Below are 6,377 nucleotides of genomic sequence, written 5' to 3' on the forward strand. Positions count from 1 at the left end.
TGCTGAGATGCCGTGTGTGCATGTTAGAGAAATTTACACAAACCACCAGTTTTTGTGGTCGAATTTGTTCAAAATACAACTGTTGTTGTTGCATAAAGCATCACACATTGGTGCAATCCTTTGCAGTTGGCCAAAATCCAGCATAGCCTACCCTGCAATCCGCTGTTGTTCATGGAGAACACGTGCAATAGCCGCCCTACTTGCCCTATGGGGAGCTTCGCCCCGTGTTGTTGATTGAATTTGGCCGTTGTTTCATGTTTGATGCGGCCACATGTTACAGTATCATCTAGCGACAAAATTGTGTGCTATACCAAAACAGCGTCGGTCCTAAAATCTGCTATTAGCAAGATATTGTACAATAATTCATATAATGAGCATTCTCAGCACGCTATTGTGTGCTATTAGCGATGCTGTAGCGTCCTATTTTTTCCCGTGATATTACCCTGAAGCTAGCATGTGCTCCTCTCGTGATATTCTTACCTATGGCTGCACATTGCACTCTGCAGGAAATGGCGTCCCACTTCCAACAAAAAAGATGGCGTTTACGGGTTTTTAGTGGAAATGGCGGGCCTTTAGGGCTTAATTTTCTGCCCTGTGCAGCCCAATTGGAGCTAGGGTGGACCCAGCTGGGCTTCCTCACCCGAGCCTGGGCCGGAATTAACAAGGCCTGGGCTTTTTACACCCGTGCGCGCCCATCTCCAGCATAGGGCCCGGATGTGAAGATCGTATCTATCCATCGTTCACGTACTTCAAACAGCGGCATCTCTCCGGTCGGGAGTCCTCCGCCTTCCTTCCACCAGACCCAGGCCTTTCTTGTTCCACAATCCACTCCGGATTCCATCCGCCGCGCCACCGCAGAGTAGAGGATCTCTTCCGACATAGTACGATCGAGGGAACCAGACCTAGAACCTATCAAGGCCAAGGATATGGAGGAAGCTATGGCGTCTCTAACAAAGGCGACCAGAGGTTTCTTGGTTAAACGACATAGAGAATTTCCAATCTCATGTTTGCACCTTAAGCTCTACTTTATCAACACTTTCTTGTGCGAAGTCGGCCTACTCGTAGGCGATGCAATCGACATCGGTCTGTTGAAAGACTTAGATCTCGCCATTCTTGATGAGACATATAATTCGGAATGCAGTAAAGAGTATATGTTGCAGCGAGCACAGGAAATATATGTTCTTTTCACTGCCTACCCTAGTGTGCTCTGCTGCCTCACAAAGCTCTCTCTACAAAATGTAGCCTTTGACAAATTGGACATGCACCATATCATGTTTGATTGCTGCAAGCAACTGAAGCACCTAAGCCTCACTCAGTGTGATATTGGTGATACGTCTCCCTTTAAAATTGATGCACCAAACTCAAAACTATGTGTTCTAGAGCTCACCGAGTGTGGCTTTGTGAAACTTGAGGTAGCATGCCTTCCGAAATTGGAGAAGTGCAATTTAGATACTTGGTTTTTTAACTACTAGCACATATGCCCGTGCGTTGCAACGGGTGGATTTGAACTATGTTTAAAAAATTAGAACTATGTTGAACCACTCATTCTTCGTTATGGAGTACGTAAATGCTAGCTGTAATGAATCCAGATTGCTTGGATGATGAACTGGAACGTAGGAGAAGAGTCTCTAATGTCAAAAAGGATTCATCAACATGGTTCTTCGAGAAGCGACTCATGGGACATGATAGCTCTTGCCGGAGGATGACAGTGTGATGTTCCTCCACCACTACGTTGACAACTCACCCGGTGGCAAGCCAAACTCTTCATAGGTAGCAAGTCGGCTTGCTAATTTTACGGGCACTGCCGTCGTAGCTGAACGAGACCATATGAAGGAGGGGTTTGGACATGGGCACACGAAGAGGGGTTAATATTATAGTAGGTGCAATTGCAGAAACAATTTAATCCATGCATATAAGATTTATGAACCCGGAAGATATTTACTACACCAAAAACATTGCATTGTCTGAAAATAGTTTGTACGCCTAAAGAAATGGCACTTTCGTTTTGAGACCTAAGGAAGACACATCTCCGTTGTCTGGCCACTTGAGTATGCAGCCAGCCCACCCTTGTTCGAACCTCGGCTCTAGCGCATGGTGCTCATGGAGTTTTCTTCTATTAAAAAAAGCCAACACGAGGACACCCAATTAAAATTACAGCAAATGTTTAATCCCACAAGTTAGGGCACGTCCTCATCTGGGACCTTCATACAACTACACCACATGCAGGCTTCTACCATTTAATTACTTTACATCTACACATGATATGCATCTAGCCTAATTTATGGGTGTATTTGTCAAGTTAACAAATCATAGACTTGTCTTTGTAATGGAATCAATTTTGTCGACTGTAGCAAAGAAACAAATTATGTATCAACAGGAAGCAGACTTATAAGTTTAGATTGAAGCAAATTTCAATTGCAGCAGAAATAAAATCTGTTTCCAACAGATGAAAATCCGGTAGTTACTTGGTGAGTGAACCCACGTAATTAGCGGTTTCTATTTTGGAAGCGTGAGGTGGGTGGGAAGCAGCACCCCCTATACGGCTAAGGGGGTGTTTGTTTCCAGGGGCTTTTTTGTGTAGGGACTAGAAAAAGTCCCTTTTAGAGACTTTTTTTTACCAAACGGGAGGGACTTTTTAGGGACTAAACTAGGCATTTGGGACTAAATGAAGAAGACTCTCAAGGAGAGTCTTTTTTGAGACTTTTTGGGACTTTTCCAACAATGCCCCTCCATGCATCCATTGACCCGCCACCCCATGGTGTTGTTTGATTGTTATTATTCTATATACTAGGGGCAACATGGTCATTTAATAACCTCTAGAAAGGGACTAGGGACTTTTTAGTCTCTGGAAACACAAACAGGGATGGAATTTTTATGGACTAGGGACTTTTTAGTTGGGACTAGAAAAAGTCCTAAGACTTATGAACCAAACAGAGCCTAAGCTAAATCCAATCATCCCTGACTGCACTACTATAATAGCCTCTTTATTAACTCCCACAAATTATTCCAATTAAATTTAATACCCATGCATGGCCACAAGTTATACGCCCATAATTCCCCGTTTAATGTCATGCTCATGCACCTCGAGCCCTTCTCTGTATTCACTTTTTGTTCGTTGATTCCTGAGCTCGCTTATTGCCAGGTAACTCAAGACCGTATTTAAATTGGTAGAAATTGTTGTAAATAGCCCAGGTGGGACTATTAAACTGTGGAAACTTATGATGAAAAAGAAACTGTGAAAAGTTGTGCGTTCGCTGTTCAGGATACTTTTACGGAAAGCTCTCTATTGTAATCACATGCAGGTGCTTAGCCCAGTTGGTGCCTGCAGTTTCAGCTGTAGATGAGATTGTGAGTTCAATTCCTCATTTAGCTGCAGGAACCAATTCCTCAGAAGGCTTGCCTGCCTCATGGCCCATAAGTGGGCTGGAACCAATGCTTCGCTGAAGCAATTTCACGGGCCCAGGCGCAAAACTAGCACCCCCGGGAAGCCCAGCCATGTTGAGACTTCTGGCCCAGCTGACCTATGAAACGATTTTTAACGGGCTGCGTGGATTTTCTTATAAATAGTACCATCTTGTTTATATATCTTAAATACAAAATCATCTAAGCGGGACGAAACTAAGAATATTACCTTGCTTTAATAGTAGGTATAGATATAGATATGCCATTGGCCTTTGGTTTTGCCCCGTCTCTTGGAGAATTAGAACTCGCATATGGTGCAATATGCTCTAAAGATCAACTTAAATTAAGTGAGCTTATACATGGAACCACAGGCGTACATACTCTCACATTGGATTTCGAAGGAGAAAATGTAAGTTGTAGTTTATTTTTGCGAAGTGGTCATATTTTTGTTTGCATTCATTAGTTATCACAGCTATCAAAGTTCATAGCTAGATGTGTTTATTCATGATATTGATTAAGCATAGCTTAAATATGTTTGATACCTTCATTTTTGTGCTTGGAAATTATCCACTCTTGATTGTTTTCTTCTGACCAGCTTTGGATGCAACCTGAAATGAAGCAACTATGCACAGCTTTCAACAAGCTAAGGAAGTTGTTTGTGCGTGGTATTTTTGTTGAATTTGACATTTTATGGACGATGGCCTTTCTTGCAGCGGCACCATCTATCGAGATATTACATATTGAGGTAACGTAGTTGTAAATTATGTTGCCTTTTGTTTGGTTCTCCACATATAGAGGCTTCTATTCTTGACAAATTTAGGTGAAAGCTGTTAAACATTATCCAACTACATGTGTATCCATTTTTCATCCAAATAGGTATGGGAACATGTATGCGATATGGATGAAGTGAGTGAGGATTGCAGACGACGGAACAACTTTGAAAGAAGGACTCCTCAGTGGGAGATGGACTTTGACCACACCAAGAATTGGATTTTGAAAGAGCTAGTATTCGTTGGCTTTAGGTCACTAGAACAACAATTTACACTCATAAGATCGGTGCTCCAGCGATCTCCCAACTTGTGTAAGATAGTTCTAAAAGGAGACGAGGAATGTAACTTATGCGCTGCTCATGGTGCGCCGCCTTCAAAATTTCCCAAGAAGGATGAACAAGAAATGGTCATGAGGCGAATTAGAGATGGCATATTCTCGCCCCAAATAATTTTTGATGAAAATTCTGAAAGGAGGCGAGGAATGTGACTCATGGTGCGCTGCCTGTGAAACTCCATGAGAAGGATAAGGAAGAAATGGTCATCAGCCCCAAATGAGACATGACGTATTCTTGCTTATATAATATACTACGCTTATATCTTAGGCCAAATACTGTTTGGTGCGTAAGATGTAGGAAACAGTTTGTATGAAAAAAACATACTCCCTCCGTCCCATAATATAAGAACATTTTTAACACTACACTACTTCGGTTCTATGTTTTATTAGACCATCACTATTGCTAATATTTTTCGGCAAAAAGGGGCCGTTAGAGGAGTTAGAGATATGCCTGTTGTCACTGCAAAAAATATGTTCCTTGGGCATGATTGACAAAAAAGATTGAAAATATCATAACCATGCGTGCAGCAGAGTACAGAACAATAATAATGGCACAAATGCAACAAAAAAAAATTGTCGACGGAGAAAAGAAAAAAAAAAGCGTCGACAGCAGGATTCGAACCTGCGCAGGCAAAGCCCAACAGATTTCGAGTCTGTCTCCTTAACCACTCGGACATATCGACTTTTGATGCCTATTTTGGAAACTAGTTTTATTTATTACATGACTTACATCCACACTGGGCAGAAACCAAGATGCCCAAATCCAGACAGATGGTGCAGTTCGGCAGCTAAACAATAGAGCAAATCAACAGGAAATTATTTTTCTGTACACACATTTAATTCCTGGCTACTACCAATTTTTTTTAGGGGTAAAAAAAAGGCAATAAGACTCTTACACTGAATCTGGTGTGGACATTCTTACACTGAATATTCGTGTACACATTCCTACACTGAATTTTGTGCACACATTCTTCCACTAGTCACTACCAGTTCCAGGGATTGAATTGTGAATTTGTGATACCCTCAAACAGTCAAACTAAAATGAAGGTGCTGCAACAGTCTAAATAAACTAAACGGGGCGCACGGGGAAGTCCTCTTCGTAGCAGAATCTGCATCTAACGAGGAAACTCCGATGAAGATACCATCTCTTGCTCTGAATCTTCTCTAGACATTCTTACACTGAATTTATGGACACACTCTTCTACTATCCGCTGCTTACTAGTTACAGGGACTGAATTTGGTATACCCTCAAGCTAAAATCAAGGTACTGCAACAATCTAGATGAACAAAACAGGGCGCAAGGGGAAGTCATCTTCACAACAAAATCTACCGTCTAGCGAGGAAATTCGGATGAACATACCATCTCTCGCTCCATGGAGTAACACCTCGTGAAAGCCTGCGATGGCGGATTAGCAACAACAAAACGAACCTCAACGTTCTTCAGCATGGCCACAAAAGTAGATCTGGACTTCATTGCAGTTGACAACAATGGCTTGGTGTCGCCGTGCCTTTGCAACTCTTGTTTGTGTGTTCTAGCAGGCAGCCTCCTAGCTCGCAACAGCTACAGCCTTAGAGCATCTCCAATAGAAAATGCAAATTTGAAGATGTAAAACAGGAAATGTAAAATTTTACATCTTCAAAAAGTACATTTTACATCTCCAAAAAAAGGCAACTCCAACAGAACGATAAATGGTCACGAGGTGTTAATATGTAACGATGATTAATGTTGATATGTAACGGCGCAGCAAATCGGGCAAACCACTTCTAGTTCCACCCTAAGCCTGAACTTATACCACTTGGACCAGGTCACACACATTTTCGTGCATCCATGCTTATTTAGTTGGTATTGTCTGTCAGATACATCAACACGA

The 6,377-nt window shown here is 42.0% G+C and overlaps 1 non-coding gene across 1 annotated transcript; it reads right to left on the reverse strand.

The window, feature by feature from the left end:
• Positions 1 to 5,107: 5,107 nt before the first annotated feature.
• On the reverse strand, positions 5,108 to 5,189 carry TRNAS-CGA. Its single transcript has one exon. It is a non-coding gene; the product is annotated as a tRNA-Ser (tRNA).
• Positions 5,190 to 6,377: the final 1,188 nt, after the last annotated feature.

The sequence above is a fragment of the Triticum urartu genome, chromosome 4 (genome assembly GCF_003073215.2).
Source record: "Triticum urartu cultivar G1812 chromosome 4, Tu2.1, whole genome shotgun sequence".
In the NCBI taxonomy this organism is placed as follows: Eukaryota; Viridiplantae; Streptophyta; class Magnoliopsida; order Poales; family Poaceae; genus Triticum; species Triticum urartu.